Source organism: Balaenoptera borealis, assembly GCF_965194805.1.
Source record: "Balaenoptera borealis genome assembly, chromosome: 9".
NCBI classification, from domain to species: Eukaryota; Metazoa; Chordata; class Mammalia; order Artiodactyla; family Balaenopteridae; genus Balaenoptera; species Balaenoptera borealis.
In genome coordinates, this window is record NC_138873.1 from 70,747,353 (window position 1) to 70,770,964 (window position 23,612).

Here is a 23,612-nt window from a genome sequence, read left to right on the forward strand (position 1 = left end):
ATTGAGATAATCATATGGTTTTTATTCTTCAATTTGTTAGTGTATCACATTGATTGCTTTGTGAATATTGAAAAATCCTTGCATCCCTGGGATAAATTCCACTTGATCATGTTGTAGGATCCTTTTAGTGTAGTTGCATTCCGTTTGCTAGTATTTTGTTGAGGATTTTTGCATCTATGTTCATCAGTGATATTGGCATGTAACTTCTTTGGGGGGGGCATGTAATTTTTTGTGTGTGATATCTTTGTCTGATTTTGGTATCTGGGTGGGTGATGCTGGACTCATAGAATGAATTCCAAAGTGCTCCTTCCTCTACAATGTTTTGCAGGAGTTTCAAAAGGATAGGTGTTAACTCTAAATGTTTGGTAGAATTCACCTGTGAACCATCTAGTCCTGGACTTTGTTTATTGGGAGTTTTTAAATTACTGATTGAATTTCATTACTTGTAATTGGTCTGTTCATATTTTCTATTTCTTCCTGGTTCAGTCTTGGGAGATTGTACCTTTCTAAGAATTTGTCCATTTCTTCTAAGTTGTCTATTTCATTGACATAGAGCTGTTGGTAGTAGTCTCATATGATCCTTTGTATTTCTGTGGTTTTGATTGTAACTGCTTTTTTATCTCTGATTTTATTGATTTGGGCCCTCTCCCTTTTTTTATTGAAGAGTCTGGCTAAAGGTTTATCAAATTTGTTTATCTTTTTAAAGAACCAGCTTTTAGTTTCATTGATATTCTCTCTTATATATATATTTTTTTTAGTCTCTATTCATTTTTTTCTGCTCTGATCTTTATGATTTCTTTCCTTCTACTAAATTTGGGTTTTGTTTGTTCTTCTTTCTCTAGTTCTTTTAGGTGAAAGGTTATGTTGTATAATTGAGATTTTTCTTGTTTCCTGAGGTAAGCTTGCATCACTGTAAACTTCCCTTTTAGAACTACTTTTACTACATCCCATAGGTTTTAGATTGTCCTTTTTATATTATTTGTCTCTAGACATTTTTTAAATTCCTCTTTGATTTCTTCAGTCATCCATTGGTTGTTTAGTAACATATTGTTTAGCCTTCACGTGTTTGTGTTTTTTGCAGTTTTTTTCTTGTAGGTTATTTCTAGTCTCATAGCACTGTGGTCAGAAAAGATGTTTGATATGATTTCGATTTTCTTAAATTTACCAAGGCTTGTTTTGTTGGCCTAGCATGTGATCTATCCTGGAGAATTTTCCATGTGCATTTGAAAGGGATGTGTATTTGGCTGCTTTTGGATAGTGCTCTATCTATCAATTAAGTCCATTTGGTTCCTTATTGATCTTTTGTCTGAATAATCTGTCCATTGACGTAAGTGAGGTGTTAAATTCCCCACTATTTTTGTGTTACTATTGATTTCTCCTTTTATGTACATTAACATTAGTCTTGTATATATTTAGAGTCTCCTATGTTGGGTGCATAAATATTTACAATTGTTATATCTTCTTCTTGGATTGATCCCTTGATCATTATGTAGTGTACTTCTTGGTCTCTTGTCTTTATTTTAAAGTCTATTTTGTTTGATATAAGTATTGCTACTCTGGCTTTCTTTTGATTTCCATTTGCATGGAATACCTTTTTCCATCCCCTCACTTTCATTCTGTGTGTGTCTTTAGATCTGAAGTGAGTCTCTTGTAGGCAACATATATATAGGTCTTCTTTTTGCATCCATTCAGTCACTCTGTATCGTTTGATTGGAACATTTGTTCCATTTACATGTAAGGTAATTACTGATATATATGTTCTTATTGCCATTTTGTTAATTGTTTGGGGGTTGTTTTAGTAGTTCCCCTTTTTTTTCTTTTCCTTTGTTCTCTTCTCTTGTGATTTGATGATTATTTTTAGTGTTATGTTTGGATTCCTTTTTCTTTTTGTGTGTATTTCTTTTTTTTTTTAAACATCTTTATTGGAGTATAATTGCTTTACAATACTGTGTTAGTTTCTGCTTTATAACAAAGTGAATCAGCTATACATATACATATATACCCATATCTCCTCCCTCTTGTGTCTCCCTCCCACCCTCCCTACCCCACCCCTCTAGGTGGTCACAAAGCACTGAGCTGATCTTCCTGTGCTATGCGGCTGCTTCCCACTAACTATCTATTTTACATTTGGTAGTATATATAAGTCCATGCCACTCTCTCACTTCGTCCCAGCTTACCCTTCCCCCTCCCCGTGTCCTCAAGTCCATTCGCTATGTCTGCGTCTTTATTCCTGTCCTGCCCCTAGGTTCTTCATAACCATTTTTTTTTTTTAGATTCCACATATATGTGTGTTAGCATATGGTATTTGTTTTTCTCTTTCTGACTTACTTCACTCTGTATGACAGACTCTAGATCCATCCACCTCACTACAAATAACTCAATTTCGTTTCTTTTTATGGCTGAGTAATAGTCCATTGTATATATGTGCCACACCTTCTTTATCCATTCATCTGTAAATGGACACTTAGGTTGCTTCCATGTCCTGGCTATTGTAAACAGAGCTGCAATGAACATTGTGGTACATGACTCTTTTTTTTTTTTTTTTTTTAGTTATTTCTGAGATATACGTTTTAAAGTAATAACTAGGATTATGGGCTTCCCTGGTGGCGCAGTGGTTGAGAATCTGCCTGCCAATGCAGGGGACACGGGTTCGAGCCCTGGTCTGGGAAGATCCCACATGCCATGGAGCAACTGGGCCCGTGAGCCACAATTACTGAGCCTGCGCATCTGGAGCCTGTGCTCCGCAACAAGAGAGGCCGCGATGGTGAGAGGCCCGCGCACCGCAATGAAGAGTGGTCCCCACTTGCCGCAACTAGAGAAAGCCCTCGCACAGAAACGAAGACCCAACACAGTCATAAATAAATAAAGAAAGAAAGAACGTGAATTTCTTTAAAAAAAAAAACAAAAAAAAAAACTAGGATTATGACTTATAACATTATACCAGAACATATAAGATTTTTAGAAGTTTCATGTAATGTCTGAAACATTTATATTAACATATTTCCATACAAATAACCCAATGAAAGTTTAGTATTAGTTGTTTTGTTTGTTTGTTTATACTGCAGGTTCTTATTAGGCATCAATTTTATACACATCAGTGTATACTTGTCAATCCCAATCGCCCAATTCAGCACACCACCATCCCCACCCCACCGCGGTTTTCCCCCCTTGGTGTCCATATGTCTGTTCTCTACATCTGTGTCTCAACTTCTGCCCTGCAAACCGGCTCATCTGTACCATTTTTCTAGCTTCCACATACATGCGTTAATATATGATATTTGTTTTTCTCTTTCTGACTTACTTCACTCTGTATGACAGTCTCTAGATCCATCCACGTCTCAACAAATGACCCGATTTCTTTCCTTTTTATGGCTGAGTAATATTCCATTGTATATATGTACCACATCTTCTTTATCCATTCGTCTGTCGATGGGCATTTAGGTTGCTTCCATGACCTGGGTATTGTAAATAGTGCTGCAATGAACATTCGGGTGCATGTGTCTTTTTGAATTACGGTTTTCTCTGGGTATATGCCCAGTAGTGGGATTGCTGGGTCATATGGTAATTCTATTTTTAGTTTTTTAAGGAACCTCCATATTGTTCTCCATAGTGGCTGTATCAATTTACATTCCCACCAACAGTGCAAGAGGGTTCCCTTTTCTCCACACCCTCTCCAGCATTTGTTGTTTGTAGATTTTCTGATGATGCCCATTCTAACTGGTGTGAGGTGATACCTCATTGTAGTTTTGATTTGCATTTCTCTAATAATTAGTGATGTTGAGCATCTTTTCATGTGCTTCGTGGCCGTCTGTATGTCTTCTTTGGAGAAATGTCTATTTAGGTCTTCTGCCCATTTTTGGATTGGGGTGTTTGTTTCTTTAATATTGAGCTGAATGAGCTGTTTATATATTTTGGAGATTAATCCTTTGTCAGCTGCTTCGCTTGCAAATATTTTCTCCCATTCTGAGGGTTGTCTTTTCGTCTTGTTTATGGTTTCCTTTGCTGTGCAAAAGCTTTGAAGTTTCATTAGGTCCCATTTGTTTATTTTTGTTTTTATTTCCATTACTCTAGGAGGTGGATCAAAAAAGATCTTGCTGTGATTTATGTCAAAGAGTGTTCTTCCTATGTTTTCCTCTAAGAGTTTTATAGTGTCCAGTCTTACATTTAGGTCTCTAATCCATTTTGAGTTTATTTTTGTGTATGGTGTTAGGGAGTATTCTAATTTCATTCTTTTACATGTAGCTGTCCAGTTTTCCCAGCACCACTTATTGAAGAGACTGTCTTTTCTCCATTGTATATCTTTGCCTCCTTTGACATGACTCTTTTTGAATTATGGTTTTCTCAGGGTATATGCCCAGTAGTGGGATTGCTGGGTCATATGGTAGTTCTATTTTTAGTTTTTTAAGGAACCTCCATACTGTTCTCCATAATGGCTGTATCAATTTACATTCCCACCAACAGTCCCTTTTCTCCACAGCCTCCCCAGCATTTACTGTTTGTAGATTTTTTGGTGATGGCCATTCTGACCGTTGTGAGGTGATACCTCATTGTGGTTTTGATTTGCATTTCTCTAAAGATTAGTGATGTTGAGCATCCTTTCATGTGTTTGTTGGCAATCTGTACATCTTCTTTGGAGAAATGTCTATTTAGATCTTCTGCCCATTTTTGGATTGGGTTGCTTGTTTTTTTGATATTGAGCTGCATGAGCTGCTTGTATATTTTGGAGATTAATCCTTTGTCAGTTGCTTCGTTTGCAAATATTTTCTCCCATTTTTGTGTGTATTTCTATTATAGAGTTTTGGTTTGTTGTTACCATGAGCTTTTTATAGATATAGATATAAGTATAGATATAGATATAGAAGATATGATATATATGATATGATATATGATTGATATATGAAGATATGATATATGATTGTTTTAAGTTGCTGATCTCTAAATTTCCAATGCATTTTTAAAAACCCTGCATTTGTATTCTCCTCCCTTCATGATTACTGTTTGTTTGGTTTTCTTAATTTATTTATTTATTTATTTATCTTTGTCTGGGTTGGATCCTTATTGCTGCACACGGGCTTTCTCTAGTTGCAGCGAGCGGGGGCTACTCTTCGTTGCGGTGCGCGGGCTTCTCATTGCGGTGGTTTCTCTTGTTGCAGAGCATGGGCTCTAGGTGCACAGGCTTCAATATTGTGGCATGCAGACTCAGTAGTTGTGGCTCGTGGGCTCTAGAGCGCAGGCTCAGTAGTTGTGGCGCACAGGCCTTGTTGCTCCGCAGCATGTGGGATCTTCCCGGATCAGGGCTCGAACCCGTGTCCCCTGAATTGGCAGGCAGATTCTTAACCACCGTGCCACCAGGGAAGTCCCATGATTACTGTTTTCGATATCATATTTTACATCTGTTTCAGGTATCTATGAACGGCTTATTGTGGATATGATTTTACTTCTTTTGCCTTTTAACCTCCTTACTAGCTTTGTGTGTAGATGATTTCCTGCCTTTACTTTATGTTTGCCTTTACCAGTGTACTTTTTCATTTCATATTTTTTTCTTAATTGAAGTATAGTTGATTTACAATGTTGTGTTAGTTTTATTTCACAATTTTCTTGTTTCTAGTTATGGCCTTTTCTTTTTGCCTAGAGAAGTTCCTTTAACCTTTGTTGTAAAGCTGGTTTGGTGGTGCTGAATTCTTTTAGCTTTTGCTTGTCTGTAAAGCTTCTGATCTCTTTTTCAAATGTGAATGAGAGCCTTGCTGGGTAGAGTATCTTTGGTTGTAGTATTTTCTCTTTCATCACTTTAAATATATCATGCCACTCCCTTCTGGCCTGCAGGGTTTCTGCTGAAAAATCAGCTGAAGCCTTATGGGAGTTTCCTTGTATGTTATTTGTTGCTTTTCCTTTGCTGCTTTTAATTTTCTCTCTTTATCTTTAATTTTGTCACTTTAATTACAGTGTTCCACTTTGGGTTCACCCTGTATGGGACTCTCTGTGTTTCCTGGATTAGGGTGACTGTTTCCTTTCCCAGCTTAGGGAATTTTTCAACTTAGTTACAAGTTAGTTACATTTCCCACTTACCTTGGAGAAGTGGCCTTCTGTAGGAGACATCCTATGCATGCTAGCAGCTCACTCCCCTCTCATCACCCAAGCTATATGCTCTAGGGGCTCCCGTTATGAGGGCTGCATGGATCCTCTGTTGTGGCAGGCTGAATATGTGGGTGGGCTGCATGGATCCTCTGTTGTGGCAGGCTGAGTATGTGGGTGATGTGGTAGGCTTGGTTGGCCCCTAATCCAGTTGGTTGCAAGGCCCTGCCTTGTGCTGAAGCTGCTGGTTGCTAGTTTCCGGGGCTGGGTCATGAGGCAGGTGACTGCAGAACCCCCGGGGGCCTTGGGGATAGTGCTGGCTTACTGGTGAGCAGAGTCAGGTCCAAAAGACTCCAGGGCTGTTGCCCACCCACTAGTGGGTGAAACCAGGTCCTGGGGTTAGTAACAGACTACTGGCAGGCAGAGCTGGGTCCTGGAGTCTGGCTGTAGGGCTCAGGGATCCCAGAGCTGGTTTCAGATTGCTGGGGGGGTGGTTCCTGACACAGTTGGGTACAGGGTCCAGGGTGTCCCAAAGGTTGTGTTGGCCTGCTAATGGGCAGGGCCAGGTCTGCTGTAGGCAGGCTGGGTCCACAGGCTGCAGGATCGTAGGTTTCTTGGATCTTATGTCTGCCCCCTGGTGGGTGAGGCTGCTCTAGATGCTAGTGCAGCCTTCCTGGAGGACAGGACCAGTGCCTGCTCACTGGTGGGTGGAGCAGCATCATGGCCCTCTGATGGGCAGGGCCATGTCTAGAGGTGTGTCTAGAGGCAGCTATAAGCTCAGGAAGTCTTTAAGCAGGCTGTTTGCTGATGGGTGGAGCTGCTTACCCAGACAGTTAGTTGTTTGGTCTAAGGCATCCCAGCACTAGAGCCTACAGGTCTTGGCGCTAATGAGCTGGAGGGAGAATCCCACAAGGGCGTCCATCCAAACCAGTAGGCATGCGGTAAAAGGAGCTCCCAAGTATGACTGACACCAGTGTCTATGCCCCCAGGGCGAGCCACAGCCACCCTCGACCCCCCACCTCTCCAGGAGGCTCTCCAAGACCAAAAGGTAGGTCTGGCCCAGGCTCCTATCAAATTACCGCTTTTGCCCTGGGTCCCAGTATGTGTGAGATTTTGCATGCTCCATTTAACTGTGAAGTCTCTACTTCCCCCGGTCCTTTGGCACTCCCAAAATTAAGCCCCCACTGGCCTTCAAAGACACATGCCCTGGGGGCTTGTCTTCCCAGTTCAGGACCCCCAGGCTGGGGAGCCTGATGAGGGGCTAAGAGCTCTCACTCCTGTGAGAGAACCTCTGCAATATAACTGTTCTCCATTGTGTGGATCGCCCACCCAGGAATATGGGGCTTGATTATATTACAAGTCTGCCCCTCCTACTTGTCATACTGTGATTCCTTCTTTCTGTCTTTAATTGTAGAAGATCTCCTCTGGTAGGTTCCAGTCTTTTTCACTGATGGTTGTTCTACAAGTAGTTGGGATTTTGGTGTGCTCATGAAAGGAGGTGAGCTCAAGTCTTTCTACTGTGTCATCTTAACCAAACTCCCTCAATACATTCTTTAAAATACAGTAAACCTGTTGCCCAAAAAACAAAAACACAACAAAGAGTAGATGTTTAATGATGTTGATTTCTTGTGTGATGACTGGAAACCTCATTTCAATAATTTAATAATCAATAAAATGATAATTACATTTCAAAATAATGAAGATCTTAGAAAAACTCATTAAAAAAATGAAATATTTTTAGCATAGCAAGTATGCATATTTTTATATTCTATGTGTGAACATCATTTTATGATATTAACATATCAAAAATCTCTGTATTTGCATAAACAGAATCACCAATCCCAGTTCTGCCAGATAATAAACAGTTTACTGAATTTAAAATTCCAATTTGTAGGTCTAAATTTTATTTCAGTGATAATTGCTCTCAAATCAATGACTGAAACATCACTGCTTTAAAGAATGGGGCATGAGTGCCCTCTTGTGATAGAATAAGCATTTAAATGAATTTGTAAATATCTTTCAGTTGCATATGAAGTAATTTGAACTGAGTCATTTCACAAACACAAATTGCCCTCTATTGCTAGGCCAATTTGTACCAGTGCTTTTAAGTGCGGAAATAACAAATACCTGAAGAACTTGATTAATGTTAATAGACAATATGAATAAGTCACATAAAAATGCTATTCCTTCAATTATTCTGGTAGCTCCAATAAAAGTCAAATATGACAGAGGCTCTTTCAACTGATCATCACTTAACTGTCTCGCAAATGCTCTCCATTCCTGCTTAGTAGCTAGACGTGCTCCCAGAACATGAGGAAGTCTCAGGACCATACAGGTAGGCTCCTGTATGCTTCAACTCTCTAGCTCCCAATGGGTGCAGTGTCTACTTTCCAAGGGTCAGTTGTTTGATCCTAAACCTACTTATATCAATTGTATTTGTACTCAAATTATGTAAATAAATTTAAAAATATGGAAAATAATGATTTATTAAAAGAAAAAAACGTGTTTTTAGGTAAAACAAAACTAAGTTGGATGCTTTGAAATGACTTCAGAAAATGTAATCAGGGAAAAACTTTCTGAGATCGTACATGGGCAAGAAAACTAAAAATCAAGAATAGAAGGGCTTCCCTGGTGGCGCAGTGGTTGAGAATCTGCCTGCTAATGCAGGGGACACGTGTTCGAGCCCTGGTCTGGGAAGATCCCACATGCCACGGAGCAGCTGGGCCCGTGAGCCACAACTGCTGAGCCTGCGCGTCTGGAGCCTGTGCCCCGCAACGGGAGGGGCCGCGATAGTGAAAGGCCCGCGCACCGCGATGAAGAGCGGTCCCCGCACCGCGATGAAAGAGTGGCCCCCGCTTGCCGCAACTAGAGAAAGCCCTCGCACGAACTGAAGACCCAGCACAGCCAAAAATAAATAAATAAATAAATAAATAAAGTAGCTATAAAATTAAAAAAAAAAAAAAAAATAGAAGTCATAAAAATCTAAAAGAATTATAAATACAGTAGCATCAAAACATCAGCAGGCTACTTAAAAAATAATTTTTAATAAACGCCTTAGCCTAAAATCAAAAGGCTGGTAAAAATACTCCTTTTCATATTTTATACTAAAATATTTTAGGTACATATGATCTTTTTGAATGATTCTCTACTTTAATTGACTCTGCTGATTCAATGAGTCTGAAGGGTAATCAATGAGTCTGATGGGGGTATTTTTCCCCCATCTGCTCACACTTTATATATATTTAGTTAAAAACTTGTATGGAATGTGGATCTGGCCAGATTCTAAAATGAATTTGGGTCTGTGTGACCTGAAATCAGGAAATCTGTCTCTGGTTAAAAATTAAACCATAATTTGGGACTTCTCTGGTGGCGCATTGGTTAAGAATCCACCTGCCAATGCAGGGGACACAGGTTCAAGCCCTGATCCAGGAAGATCCCACATGCCACAGAGCAACTAAGCCTGTGCACGCCAACTACAGAGCCTGCGCTCTAGAGCCCGCGAGCCATCTTTTCTGACCCACCTCCTAGAGAAATGGCAATAAAAACGAAAATAAACAAATGGGACCTAATGAAACTTAAAAGCTTTTTCACAGCAAAGGAAAGCATAAACAAGATGAAAAGACAACCTCAGAATGGGAGAAAATACTTGCAAATGAAGCAACTGACAAAGGATTAATCTCCAAAAGTTACAAGCAGCTCATGCAGCTCAATATCAAAAAAACAAACAACCCAATCCAAAACTGGGCAGAAGACCTAAACAGACATTTCTCCAAAGAAGATGTACAGATTGCCAACAAACACATGAAAGGATGCTCAACATCACTAATTTTTAGAGAAATGCAAATCAAAACCACAATGAGGTATCACCTCACAACGGTCAGAATGGCCATCACCAAAAAATCTACAAACAATAAGTGCTGGAGAGGGTGTGGAGAAAAGGGAACCCTCTTGCACTGTTGGTGGGAATGTAAATTGAAGCAGCCACTATGGAGAACAGTATGGAGGTTCCTTAAAAAACTAAAGATAGAACTATCATACGACCCAGCAATCCCACTACTGGGTATATACCCTGAGAAAACCATAATTCAAAAAGAGTCATGTACCACAATGTTCATTGCAGCTCTATTTACAATAGCCAGGACATGGAAGCAACCTAAGTGTCCATTGACAGATGAATGGTAAAGAAGGTGTGGCACATATATACAATGGACTATTACTCAGCCATAAAGAGAAACAAAATTGAGTTATTTGTAGTGAGGTGGATGGACCTAGAGTCTGTCATACAGAATGAAGTAAGTCAGAAAGAGAAAAACAAATACCATATGCTAACACATACATATATGGAACCTAAAAAAAAAAAATGGTTATGAAGAACCTAGGGGCAGGACAGGAATAAAGACGCAGAAGTAGAGAATGGACTTGAGGACATGGGGAGGGGGAAGGGTAAGCTGGGACGAAGTGAGAGAGTGGCATGGACTTATATATACTACCAAATGTAAAATAGATAGCTAGCAGGAAGCAGCCGCATAGCACAGGGAGATCAGCTCACTGGTTTGTGACCACCTAGAGGGGTGGGATAGGGAGGGTGGGAGGGAGACACAAGAGGGAGGAGATATGGGGATATACGTATATGTACAGCTGATTCACTTTGTTATAAAGCAGAAACTAACACACCATTGTAAAGCAATTATACTCCAATAAAGATGTTAAAAAATTAAAAAATTTAAAAAAAAAGACTTGAAAAAGAATAAAGCCCGTGAGCCACAACTACTGAGTCCGTGTGTCACAACTACTGAAGCCCGTGCACTTAGAGCCCGTGCTCCGCAACAAGAGAAGCCACCGCAATGAGAAGCCTGTGCACCACAACGAAGAGTAGCCCCTGCTCACCGCAACTAGAGAAAGCCTGCACGCAGCAACAAAGACCCAACACAGCCAAAATATAAATTAATTAATTAACTAAAAAAAAAAATCAAACCATAACATTTGGCAGTGACATCTGGGAATATTTGTGCAAACTTTTGACCCCTAATATTACACTGCTTTTATGCTGCTAACATCAATGTTTTGTACAAAAGGTTTATGTACATGACAATTGTCTGGAATCTTCACCAAAGTAGGTCATTCCACACTCATTTTAAATAAAGCTAAATGACATTATCTAAGTCGGAGCATAGTTTTTCATGGTGACATGACCAACTACAGCAACAGATCAGAGGGCTTCCACCTCATTTTTTAAATAATTTTTTAATTACCCAGGAAATTGTGAATATAACTAGCTCAAATCAATGTAAATGGCCAATGTTTTTCTGAATTACATTTACTTTAAAAATTTTAAGCACCTACTATGCATTCCTTCTGTTTTTTCCTTGAACTTATACAGCAATATCAGAAACTGTCACACTGATTGGCAGATTTTGATATATAATTGTCTTATTTTGGATTCCATGATAGAATGTAATTGTGAAAGTACCAGAATACATGTATTCACACATTATGTACTCAATTACTTAGCATTTACTATGTGCCAGGTTCTGTTCTTAGCTAAACGGAGAATAAAACATAAAAATTCCTGGCCTTGTAGAGCTTACATTTGGTAGGGAAGAATATAAAAACCAATAAACACAAAACTTAGTGTGTCAGGAGGCGATACGTGCTTTAGGAAAAAACAGAGGAGAGAGACAGGTGGGGAGTGTTGGGCCAGGGCTGCAATTCTAAATAGGCTGGCCTAGAAATGCAAATAGAAACCACAATGGGAGATCACCTCACACCTGTCAGAATGGCTATAATCAAAAAGAACACAAATAACACTGCTATACTTAAAATAGGTAACCAACAAGAACCTACTGAAGAGCACAGGGAACTCTGCTCAATATTCTGTAATAACCTAAATGGGAAAAGAATTTGAAAAAAAACAGATGTATGTATATGTATGACTGAATCACTTTGCTGTACACCTGAAACTAACACAACATTGTAAATCAACTATAGTCCCAGCCAATGATGTAAATTCCCAGTTCAAGGGCAGGAAAAGATGATATGAGATGTCTCAGCTCAAACAGTGAGGCAGGAAAAAAGGAACAAAATCCTCCTTCCTCTGCCTTTTGTTGTATTCAGACCCCCCATGGATTGGATAATGCTCACCCACTTTAAGGAGGACAATCGACTTTACTGAGTCTACCAATTCAAATACTAATTTCAGCTGGAAAAAGAAATTCTGACATATGTCACAACATGGATGAAACTTGAGGACATTATACTAAGTTAAATAAGCCAGTCACAAAAGGACAAATATTGTATAATTCCACTTATATGAGGTAGCTAGAGTAGTCAAATTCACAGAGAAAGAAAGTAGATTGCTAGTTGCTAGGGCCCAGGGGGAGTGGGAACAGGGTGTTATTGTTTAATGAGTATGAAGTTTCAATTTTGCAAGGTGAAAAAGAGCTCTGGAGATGGATGGTGATGATGGTTACTCAACAGTATGAATGTATTTCATGCCACTTGACCATACCCTTAAAAATGGTTAAGATGGTAAATTTTACATTATGGATATTTTACCACAATAAAAAAGGTTTTTAACGAAGGGAAAAAAAAAAAAACTATAGTCCAATATGAAATAAAATTTAATAAAATAAAAATTTTTTTAAAAAGAGAGTAAATCCTGAGTTCTCATCACAAAAAAAAAAGATTTTTTTTTCCTATTTCTTTAATTTTGTATCTATATGAGATGATGGATGTTCACTAAACTTGTGATAATCATTTCATAATATATGTGAGTCAAATATTTGTGCTGTACACCTTACACTTATACAGTGCTGTATGTCAATTACGTCTCAATAAAACTAGAAGAATAAAAGAATACATAACAAATGTTGGCGAGGATGTGGAGAAAAGGGAACTCTGTACACTGCTGTTGGAAATATAAGTTGGTACCGCTACTATGGAAAACAGTATGGAGGTTCCTCAAAAAACAAAAAATAGAACTACCATACGATCCAGCAGTTCCACTCCTGGGTGTATATTTGAAGAAAACAAGAACACTAATTTGGAAAGATGCGTGAACCCCTATGTTCATAGCAGTACTATTTATAATAGCAAAGATATGGAAGCAACCTAAGTGTTCATTAACAGATAAATGGATAAAGAAGGTGTGAGATGTACATATATTTGTATACACACACACACACACACACACACACACACACACACACACACACTGGAATACTACTCAGCCATAAGAAAAGAATGAAATTTTGTCATTTGCAACAACATGCATTGATCTGGAGAGTATTATGCTTAGTGAAATAAATCAGACAGAGAAAGAAACACTATGTTTCACTTATATGTGGAAACTAAAAAATACAACAAACTAGTGAATATAACAAAAAAGAATCAGGCTCACAAATATAGAGAACGAACTTGTGGTTACCAGTGGGGAGAGGGGATGAGGGATGGGCAAGGTAGGGGTAGGGGATTAAGAGACACAAACTACTATGTATAAAATAAATAAGCTACAAGGATATATTGTACAGCACAGGGAATATTCCCAATACTGTAAAATAATTATAAATGTAGTATAATCTTTAAAAATTGTGAATCACCATGTTTATACCTGAAACATATATTATAAATCAACTATACCTCAATTTTTTTAAAGTTTTTAATAAGATATAGTTGAAATTTTGATAGTATATAATGAGTCTAGTAAATCCTATTTCTTTTCAGAAATAAATTATTTATTAATCATAACAATTGCTTTACTTTTAGCAAATTATACTTTCTAGTTTTAAATATTGAAAATCTTAGATTGCCAATTAGGAATAATTTACCATGATCAATTTTTTTTCTCTCCCTATTTTGGAATTTAATTTTAAAGTTTTAAAAATTCAATAAATAAATAAATAAGTAGGCTGGCCTGGGAAAACCACACTGGGAAGGTGACATTTAGGTCAGGACCACTAGGAGGTGAGGGAATGAGCCAGGAAGAAACTGGAGGAAGAGCAAACCATGCCAGGAGGGGCACAGCCTTGACAAGGCCTAGTCATAAAGCAGTTTCACTTATAAGCAGAGTAACAATATAATTTATGTCCAAAGCAGGACATATGTATTAGGCAGCCTGCGACATGAGTTCCAGCAGCAATAAAACTACAGGTATCTGAAATGTAGTAATGCTCTCTTCTATACTTCTTTTTATTAAAAAAAAAAAATACCTATCTACTACCCTAAAATTAGGAAAACAATGTGTTTTTTTCATGAAGTATGACAGCATGATGGTGAAAAGTGCCCTGGATTCCATACATGAAACTCCAGCTGCAATTTCTGCTCAGCCCAAACCACTCTACTAGTGGTAACAACAAGCTACCTAACGAACATGAAAATGGAGAAATACAGGAGTCCAAGTTAAGATATTTGTCCATTTTCCTCTAAGACAGGTTTTTAAAGAAATGAGAACCTACAGTTTTGTCAAGTTCAGATTCATTTAGTGAAAAAATGAATAATCCTTGAACCTCATTCCCTGGAGTTCTGCCTGGGAAGTTTTCTGTCCAGGATACTAATCCTTTGCATAGGTACGTGTTTACCAAGGCATAGATGTTAAAGTCACAACTTTAGAAAAATGGAGAAAACACATGACAAACTCTTTAAAAATACAGTAAGTTCTTGTCAAGAGAGCAGGAACCAGCCAGACCTTTGAGAAACACTGCTTGCTGTACGTGTGGGAAGGCAGCTCAACCACTGTTTTGTTACATAACATCAGATAAACTGCCTTTTCTGCATCTATTTTGCCATTTTTAAAATATGGAAATAATAATATATGCTTTACCCACTGCACAATATTAATGTTAGATAACATATGTTAAAAGGCTTTGACTAATATAAAGTACTATACATTGTCAACATCATTAATCATTTATTGATTATCTACTATAATTAAGCAATATGATATATGCTTATTGGGGACTGAGAGCCAGGATACCAAAAAAAAAAAAAAAAGAAAGCCAAACCTGCATAACATCTGCCCTACCCATGGAATACAATTAGAATTGTATGAATAATGTATGTGCTTTATAAAAATGCATGCAAATACTCACACTCTCTTAAATAAAGCCAAGCACTTAGTAAAGATTACAACTGGAATAAATTATTAGATAGTGCTGAGGTTTTGGAGATTATCTAATCATGATGCAAAAGTTTGCCAGGAATAGTCACTGAAAGGAATTGAGAGTTTTGTGATAGAAGGTGAGTTAGTACATAATGGGAGAAACAAAGAATAACGGGAAAAAAATAAGAAAAATTACTTTACAGTTTCACTAGAGATAGAACCAAAACAAGAATTGAAATAATGAGGATTTTGTCATTTGAAGGGGAGAAATTTGGTCTTGGCCACATTTACTTTAGCTTGACAGAGTGGCTGCAGGACTATAATCAGGGTCCCAGGTCGTGTTAGATCATTGAATTGGAAGAGCAAGATCAGATCTAGGTTGTAAAAGTGTTAATCTAGTAAAAATTTCTCCTGGTGTACCTGGGTAAAATGGAGTGAGATTAAAATAATTGTTTTAGCTGTAACTTCCTAACAATGAATAATAAGGTCAGTAGGTAAAGTATTACAGAGACTTCTCTTTCCTCCCATCCATTTTATAAACACCAAGCCTCTGCTCTTCTCTTGGGGCTGGAAGAATTTGGTTAGACATAGCTCCCCATTGTCCCTTCTGCCCATCTTCCTTCTGGACTCTGTCCCATCTGGCCATGCTCTTTCCTTCCAGATGTCTGTTTTAGCTTTTGGCCCATAATTTCTTTTGGACTGCTCATATTATCCCTTGCTTTTCAAAATCAGCTGCCAGCTGTAAAAGAAAAATTGTTCCAAACCTGGTCTGGGGCAGAACTTTTTACTTGATGTAACATCCAGCCTCTTTCTGGGAAGAAACGAGCATTCCTGATAAAATGCTTAAGCAATTTTCAGATAAACTTTAATAGAATTAAGATTTGTTCTAGGAAAGTCAAGTTAGGTAACAGCTGATATGAATCCAACCAGGAAGTTATTGGTGATGAACACAGTCTCTATAGAGACATAAAGCAGAAACCAAATTACACTGGATTGAGGAATAAAGGAGAAGTAAAGAATTGTAGACTGTGAATGTAGGTGACTGTTTCAAGAAGCTTGGCTGGGAAAAGCAAGGGAAAATGAGGTGGCAGCTTGTTTTGAAGGACAATGGACATGATTATGTTTATGTGTGGAAGGAAAGGAGGAAAAGAAAACTAGGAAAGGAAACTAGATGTTGGCTTTTTGTTCCTGAATAAAAACTTTTGCCTCTTGTTACAAATAAGATAATGTGCTCTGATTTGGTTTCACTTATTTAGAATAGATAAGCACTAGGAATCTAGAGCTGGAGTAAAGCTTATTTTTAGTACCTGGCATTAGAGAGGCAGCGCAATATAGGGTAGGGTCTCCTCAATTTGTCTGCCCACTAAACTCACATGAGGATCTTAATAAAAGTAAAGATTCCAGGGATCTGTGCCAGACCCACTGAACCAGAATATCTAAGAAGAAAGGCCTGGAAATCTGCAGTTTTAACAAGTATCTTATGAGCAAGCAAGGCTGAAAGAAAAATGGTGTAAAGCACACACTTGGGAATCAGAAAATACCTGGGCTCAAATCCTTCTTCATCACTATTTGGGCTTGTATGAATTATTCTACCTCCCTCAGTGGTTGCGTCATGGACAAAATGAAGTAATACACGTAAAGTGCCTGGTACACACAAATGTTCAACCTATATTTGGTACCTTTATTCTTAAAAATAAGACTTGTTTTAGGAAACTCCACTCCCCAAAGCCAGCGGACTGCCAGTGAAAAGTCTAGTAACCTCTAGTGAACCAGATTTTGTTAAAATAAAGCTAGTCTGAGGATTACATAATCATTCTCTTTTCCTATCAAATGGTCCTAATGGGAGTAATCTTTGAATCAGCCTGCAAGGGACCTTTTGTCCTTGCAGCAAGATTGTAATAAAACATCGACATTTTTCCTAACTAAATTTTTTAATAAGATCACAACAATTTGAGTCCGCTGAATTTATCACAACAATTTGAGTCTGAATTTTTCCAACCCCTGGACTGTGTTTACTTCCTGGCACTAATGTTTTTACTTTAGCACCATTCCATATATTCTGATACTGCCATAAAATGGTCTCCCACAGGTAACCCAGCTGGAAAGACAGAACTGTACAGGCTTTTATTAGAGGAGAGTCGTGAATTTGAGGAGGGCTACATTGTCCTCTCAGGTATAGGAATTCAAGACTAGGAACTTTGACTCACAAGGATGTTATAGCAAAGCAACAGTCATAAAATATCCAGTAGTCCAGATGCTGGAAACTGGTATAAACCAGAGAGAGAGAATTGTAGGTAGGATCTTTCTAAAAAGCTAGAATATCATATCAAACAGATATCAGGGATTGAGTAAAGCCCTAAACAGAGAACAAAGTGTAGGATAAAAAAGTTGGAATAAAAGATGAGAGCTGAGCAAGTAGAGTTAATTGGATCAATGGATATCTTTGGCCTGAGGCCACCTTGTTGAATTTAAAGTAGACTCACCCCAGAGAGTAATGCTGGGCCTGACAAAGAAGCTTAAAGCTGGAGAGTGTTTTTGAATATCAGTAATTGACCTGGATTTGGGCTTTGATTTTCCTGCTTCTCCTTTTGTTTATTTATGTAGTTGAAATATCTGCATTCTTTTACTTTCACTTAATAGGGAGGGATTAATTTGGTCACTTTACCAGACTCAGCTTCACTTTGAACAGGCTTTGATCTAATGGGTTCAGCTTTGGATTAAAGTTGTTACAGGGCGGGATGAGGCAAATTGCAGCAGCAATCAGGGACCAAAACGGCAGCCTGGCAGAGGAGCAAAACTAAAAAAGCAGAAGGACAGTAAATGTGAAGCGTCTTGGGAAAGGAGATGGAAACAAAGGCCTAAAAAGACTAGGTTACTCCAGTGTAGCCATCCTAGAAAGCAGAGAGGGAAGCTAGTGAGTTAGGTGAGGGAGATGGTGGGTCAGTGAGATGCAGTAGAAGAAAGATCCAAACAAACAGGTACCCAGAGAGGTCTCCGATAACCCAAGTACTGGAATCACTGAAAAATACTTTGAACAAGGACTCCTTCCCTCTGCCCAGAATGCTTTTCTCTGAGATATCCACAGGACTTACTCTCTTATTCAGACTTGATCAAAACGTGTCCTTTACAACAAAGCCTTCTCTGTTCATCCTATCTAAAATGCCAACACCTTCACACACACACACACACACACATCTCCTTCTCCAGCTGTCTTGTTTTTTCTGTTTTTTTGGCATTACTACGGATATACGTTTACTTCTTAAAGTTTCAATTCACTAGGAAGATATAACAATTCTGTATTTGCATGCACTTAATAACATGGCCTCAAATATATAAAGCAAAATTTACAGAACTATAAGTAGAAATGGATAACTCAAAAATTATTTCATTAACTGATAGAACAAGCAGACGAAAATTCATTAAGAGCAAGATTTTAACAATGCATTACAAACTTGATCTAATGATTTTATCTAGATGACTACACACAGCATCTGCAGAACATATTCTTCTCCAGTGCCCATGGAACACTCACCAAGGTCAAACATACACTGGGCCACAAGCAAATCTCAACAAACTTCAAAGGATAGCAATCATATAAAGTATGTTTTCTGACCATAATGCAATATCAAAAATATATCTAAGAAGTCCCTGTATCCAGAAATAGAGACAGATGTAGAGAACAAACATATGGACACCAAAGGGGGAAAGTGGTGGGGGGGGGGGTGGTGGGATGAACTGGGAAACTGGGATTGACATGTATACACTAATATGTAAAAAGTAGATAACTAATAAGAACCTGCTGTATAAAAAATAAAATTAAATTTAAAAATTCAAAAAAAAAAGAATTCCATGTATAGAAACTAAAAACACACTTCTAAATAACCTGTGGGATCTGTTGTAATTATTTGTTCTTTCTGTTCTTTCTCATTTATCACACCAGAGGTCTGTCTATACTCTTCAAAAAATCAACCTTGACTTTTGTTTATTTGTTTTTATGGAAGTATAGTTGACTTACAATATTAAATATCCATATAAAATATTAGCTATATTCCCTGTGCTGTACATTACATCCTTGTGTCTTATTTATTTTATACCTAGTAGTTTATACCTCTTAATCCCTTCACCAATCTTTCCCCTCTTTCTAACCCTCTCCCCACTGATAACCACTAGTTTGTTCTCTGTATCTCTGACTCTGTTTCTGTTTTATTATAGTGACTTTTAGGTTCCACATATAAGTGATAACATACAGTATTTGTCTTTCTCTGTCTGACTTATTTAACTAAGCATAATACCTTCCAGAACCATCCATGTTGTTGCAAATGGCAAAATTTCATTATTTGTATGACTGAGTAATAAATATACCATTGTGGTATATACACCACATCTTCCTGATCCGTTCATCTATAGATGGTTACTTAGGTTGCTTCCGTATCTTGGCTATTTTAAATAATGTCACTATGAACATTGGGGTGCATGTATCTTTTGGAATTACCATTTTTGTCTTTCCTGGAAAAATAAGAAGTGGAATTGCTGGGTTAATTAATTAATTGCTGGCAGTTTTTTGTTTTTTGTTTTTTTTGGCCACGCCACATGGAACTTCCCCAACCAGGAATTGGACCCAGGCCACAGCAGTGAGAGCCTGGAATCCTAACCACTAGGTCACAGGGAACTCCCTGGTAGTTCTATTTTTAATTTTTTGAGGAAACTCCATACTGTTTTCCACAGTGACTGCACCAATTTACATCCCCACCAACAGTGTACTAGGGTACCCTTTTCTCCATATCCATGCCAACATTTGTTATTTGTAGACTTTTTGATGATAGCTATTCTGATAGGTGTGAGGTGGTATCTCATTGTGGTTTTGATTTGCATTTCTCTGATGATTAGTGATGTTGAGCATCTTTTTAAGTGCCTATCAGTATGTATTCTTGGGAAAAATACCTAGTCAGGTCCTCTGCCCAATTTTTAATTGAGTTTTTTTTTTTAAATATATTGAGTTGTATGAGTTCTTTATATATTTTGTATATTAATCCCTTATCAGACTTATCATTTGCAAATATCTTCTCCCATTCAATAGGTTGCCTTTTCATTTTGTTGATGGTTTCCTTCACTGTGCATAAGGCTTTAAGTTTGATTAGGTCACATTTGTTTATTTTTGCTCGTTTCTCTTGCCTGAAGAAACAGATCCAAAAAAATACTGCTAAGACCTATGTCAAAGAGTGTATAGCCTGTGTTTCTTCTAGATATTTTATGGTTTCAGGGCTTACATTTAGGTCTTTAATCTATTTTGAGTTTATTTTTGTATATAGTATGAGAAAATATTATAATTTTATTCTTTTACATGTAGCTGTTCAGTTTTCCCAACACCAGTTATTGAAGAGACTATATTTTTCCCCATTGTATATTCTTGTTTCCTTTGTGGTACTAATTGACTATATGTGCATGGGTTTATTTCTGGGCTCTCTATTCTGTTCATTTATCTATGTGTTTTTGTGCCAGTACCATAATGTTTTGTTTGTTTGTTTTTTTAAATATTTATGTATATAGATGCATCAGGTCTTAGTTGCATTTTAGTTGTGGCATGCGGGATCTTGTTCCCTGACCAGGGATCAAACCCAGGCCCCCTGCATTGGGACCTTGGATTCTTAGCCACTGGACCACCAGGGAAGGCCCCACCATAATGTTTTGATTACTGTAACTTTGTAGTATAGTCTGAAGTCAGTTCTTTTTGCCAAGATTGATCTGGCTATTAGGGCTCTTTTGTGATTCCATATAAATTTAGGGTTATTTTTTTCTAGTCTTGTGAAAAATGTCATGGGTATTTTGATAAGGATTGCATTAAATCTGTAGATTGCTTTGGGTAGCAAGAACAGTTTAACAATATTAATTCTTCCTATCCATGAGCATAGAATCTCTTTCCATTTATTTGTACTGTCTTCAATTTCCTTCATCAATGTCATAGTTTTCAGAGTATATGTCTTTTACCTCCTTGTTAAACTTATTCCTAGGTATTTTATTCTTTTTGATATGATTGTAAATGAGATTGTTTTCTTGATTTCTCTTTTTGATAGTTCATTATTAGTGTACAGAAATGCAACAGATTTCTGTATATTAATCTTGTATCTTGCAAATTTACTGAATTCACTTGTCAGTTCTAATAGTTTTTTGGTGGCTTGTTTAGGTTTTTCTATATATATAGTATCATGCCATCTGCAAATAGGGAGAGTTATATTTCTTCCCTTCTAATCTGGGTGACTTTTACTTCTTCTTGACTGATTGCTGTGGTGAAGACTTCTAATACTATGTCAAGTAGAAATGGCAAGAGTTGGCTTCCTTGTCATATTCCTGATCTTAGAGGAAAAACTTTCAGTTTTTCACCACTGAGTATGATGTTAGCCATGGGTTTGTCGTATACACCTTTATTATGTTGAGGTATGTTCCCTCTATACCCACTTGTTGTGAGAAGTGAACATCATGAACGGATGTTGAGTTTTTTCAAATACTTTTCTTCCAGCCCTCCTGTAAGCCCCACTGATTTTCAAATCCGTTAAGGGGGCTTGTCTTCGCAGTGCTGGACCCCAGAGCTCCAGTGCCTAATATGGGGCTTGAACCCCTTGCTCCTTAGAGAGGATCCCTGAGCCTGTGATAATCCCCTCCTCTTCTGGGTCACCCACTAGAGGTGTGGGTCCTGACTAGATCGTTTCTCCTCTCGTCCTACCAGACTCCATGTGGTTCTTCCTTTACAGCCGTGGTTGTAGAAGAGCCATTCTGCTGGTCTTCATGCTGTTCTCAGAGAGAGTTGCTCTATATGTAGTTGTAGTTTCGATGTGTTTGGGTGGGGGAGGTGAGCTCAGGGCCTTCCTACTCTGCTATCTTGACCCCGGTCCCTGTCTTGTTTTTCTTCTTAGTTATTATCAGTGTCTAACACATCATATATTTTACTTATTTATCGTGTTTATTAGTCTTACCCACTAAAATGTGAACTCCATGACAGAGATCTTTGTCAGTTTGTTCTTTGTTGTATCCCCTACACCTAGAACAGCACTGGGCACATATTGTTAGTTAACACTCAACAAATACTTCTTACAATAAATATTGAAGAGTTTGTTAGCAAATCATGAAGATAACTTGTTAAAAATAATTATAAGTACCAGAACACAATTTATGCATCCTGTTGTGGGGAAGTGGGAAGGAAAGATAGTACTGAGAAAATAATTTAATAAAGAGTATCATGAACCTTAGAATTGAAAAGGGATCTTGGAAAAAATCTAGTTGGAAACTATTCTTGTTATGGACTGATTGTTTGTGCTCCACCCCCAAGAATTCATATTTAACCTCCAATGTGATGGTATTAGGAGGTGGGGCCTTTGGGAGGTACTTAGGTTTAGAGGTTATTAAGGTAGAGTGCACATGATGGGATCAGTGCCCCTATAAGAAAGAAAAGGACAACAGTTTCCTCTCTCTGTAATGTGAGGACACACAGAGAAGGCAGCCACCTACAAGCCAGGAAGAGAGCCCTCACCAGGAAGTGAATCCGCCAGCCCCTTGATCTTGGACTTCCCAGCCTCTAGAACTGTGAGAATTAAATGTCTTTCATTTAAGCTGCCCAGGCTGTTGTATTTTGTTCTAGCAGCCCAAGCTGACTAACACAATCCTAATGAACTTTAATAGAATATTGGTTAAATAAATTATGGTATAGCCATATGACTGAATACTATGCAACTGTTAAATAAAGAATGAGGAAGCTATTTGATATTATAGAAAGATCTCAAGATACACCATATTAAAAGAAAAAATCAACATGAAAACAGTATAGATGAGTACTGCTTTTTGTATAAAAAGAAGCAAAACCAAGAATATGTCTTTGTATATGCTTATATAAACATAAAGAAATGTTTGAGGATACATAAAAGGGAAGAAAGTAGGGTAGGAACTAGGCAGATGGTGGACAAGCATGAAGAAACACTTTGCACTTCACAATATTTTACATTTTTATTTTTGAACTATGTGAACAAATTGCCTTTTCAAAAGAATAAGTTAAAAAATGTAAATCCCTGACGTCCCTCTGGAACTCAAGACTGCCTGCCCAACATCTCCCCTGAAGTGTCTAATAGGCTTCTCAGATATGACATGTCCAAAATGGAAAATCTGATTTTCCCCCTCAAACCTGCTCCTCTCCCACTCTTCCCTAACGCAGTACAACACACCAGCCACGCTCTTACTCAAGTTCTGAATCTGAGACCTACTCTTAATTTCTCTTTCTTCTACCCTAGTGAATTTGTGAACAAGTCCCATTGTTTCTGCCATCATGACAGAGCCCTAATATGCCCACTTCTTACTGTTTCTACCGTTATTACTCCAGTCCCAGCCACTGTCACCACTAACCTGGACCTCTGCAATAGCCTCGGAGGTGTGACTCAAAGTAAGACCCACAGACAAGAAC

The 23,612-nt window shown here is 38.0% G+C and overlaps 2 long non-coding RNA genes across 7 annotated transcripts in view; both read right to left on the reverse strand.

Annotated features, from left to right (window-relative positions):
* Nucleotides 1-23,612, reverse strand: part of LOC309635153 — a 501,613-nt gene that overhangs the window by 451,042 nt on the left and 26,959 nt on the right. The gene's annotated exons all lie outside the window — the stretch shown is intronic.
* LOC309635161 lies at nt 1,673-6,187 on the reverse strand. The gene is made up of 2 exons (XR_014248682.1): nt 2,928-6,187; nt 1,673-2,595 (listed from the first exon to the last, which is right to left on the reverse strand). It is a non-coding gene; the product is annotated as an uncharacterized lncRNA (long non-coding RNA).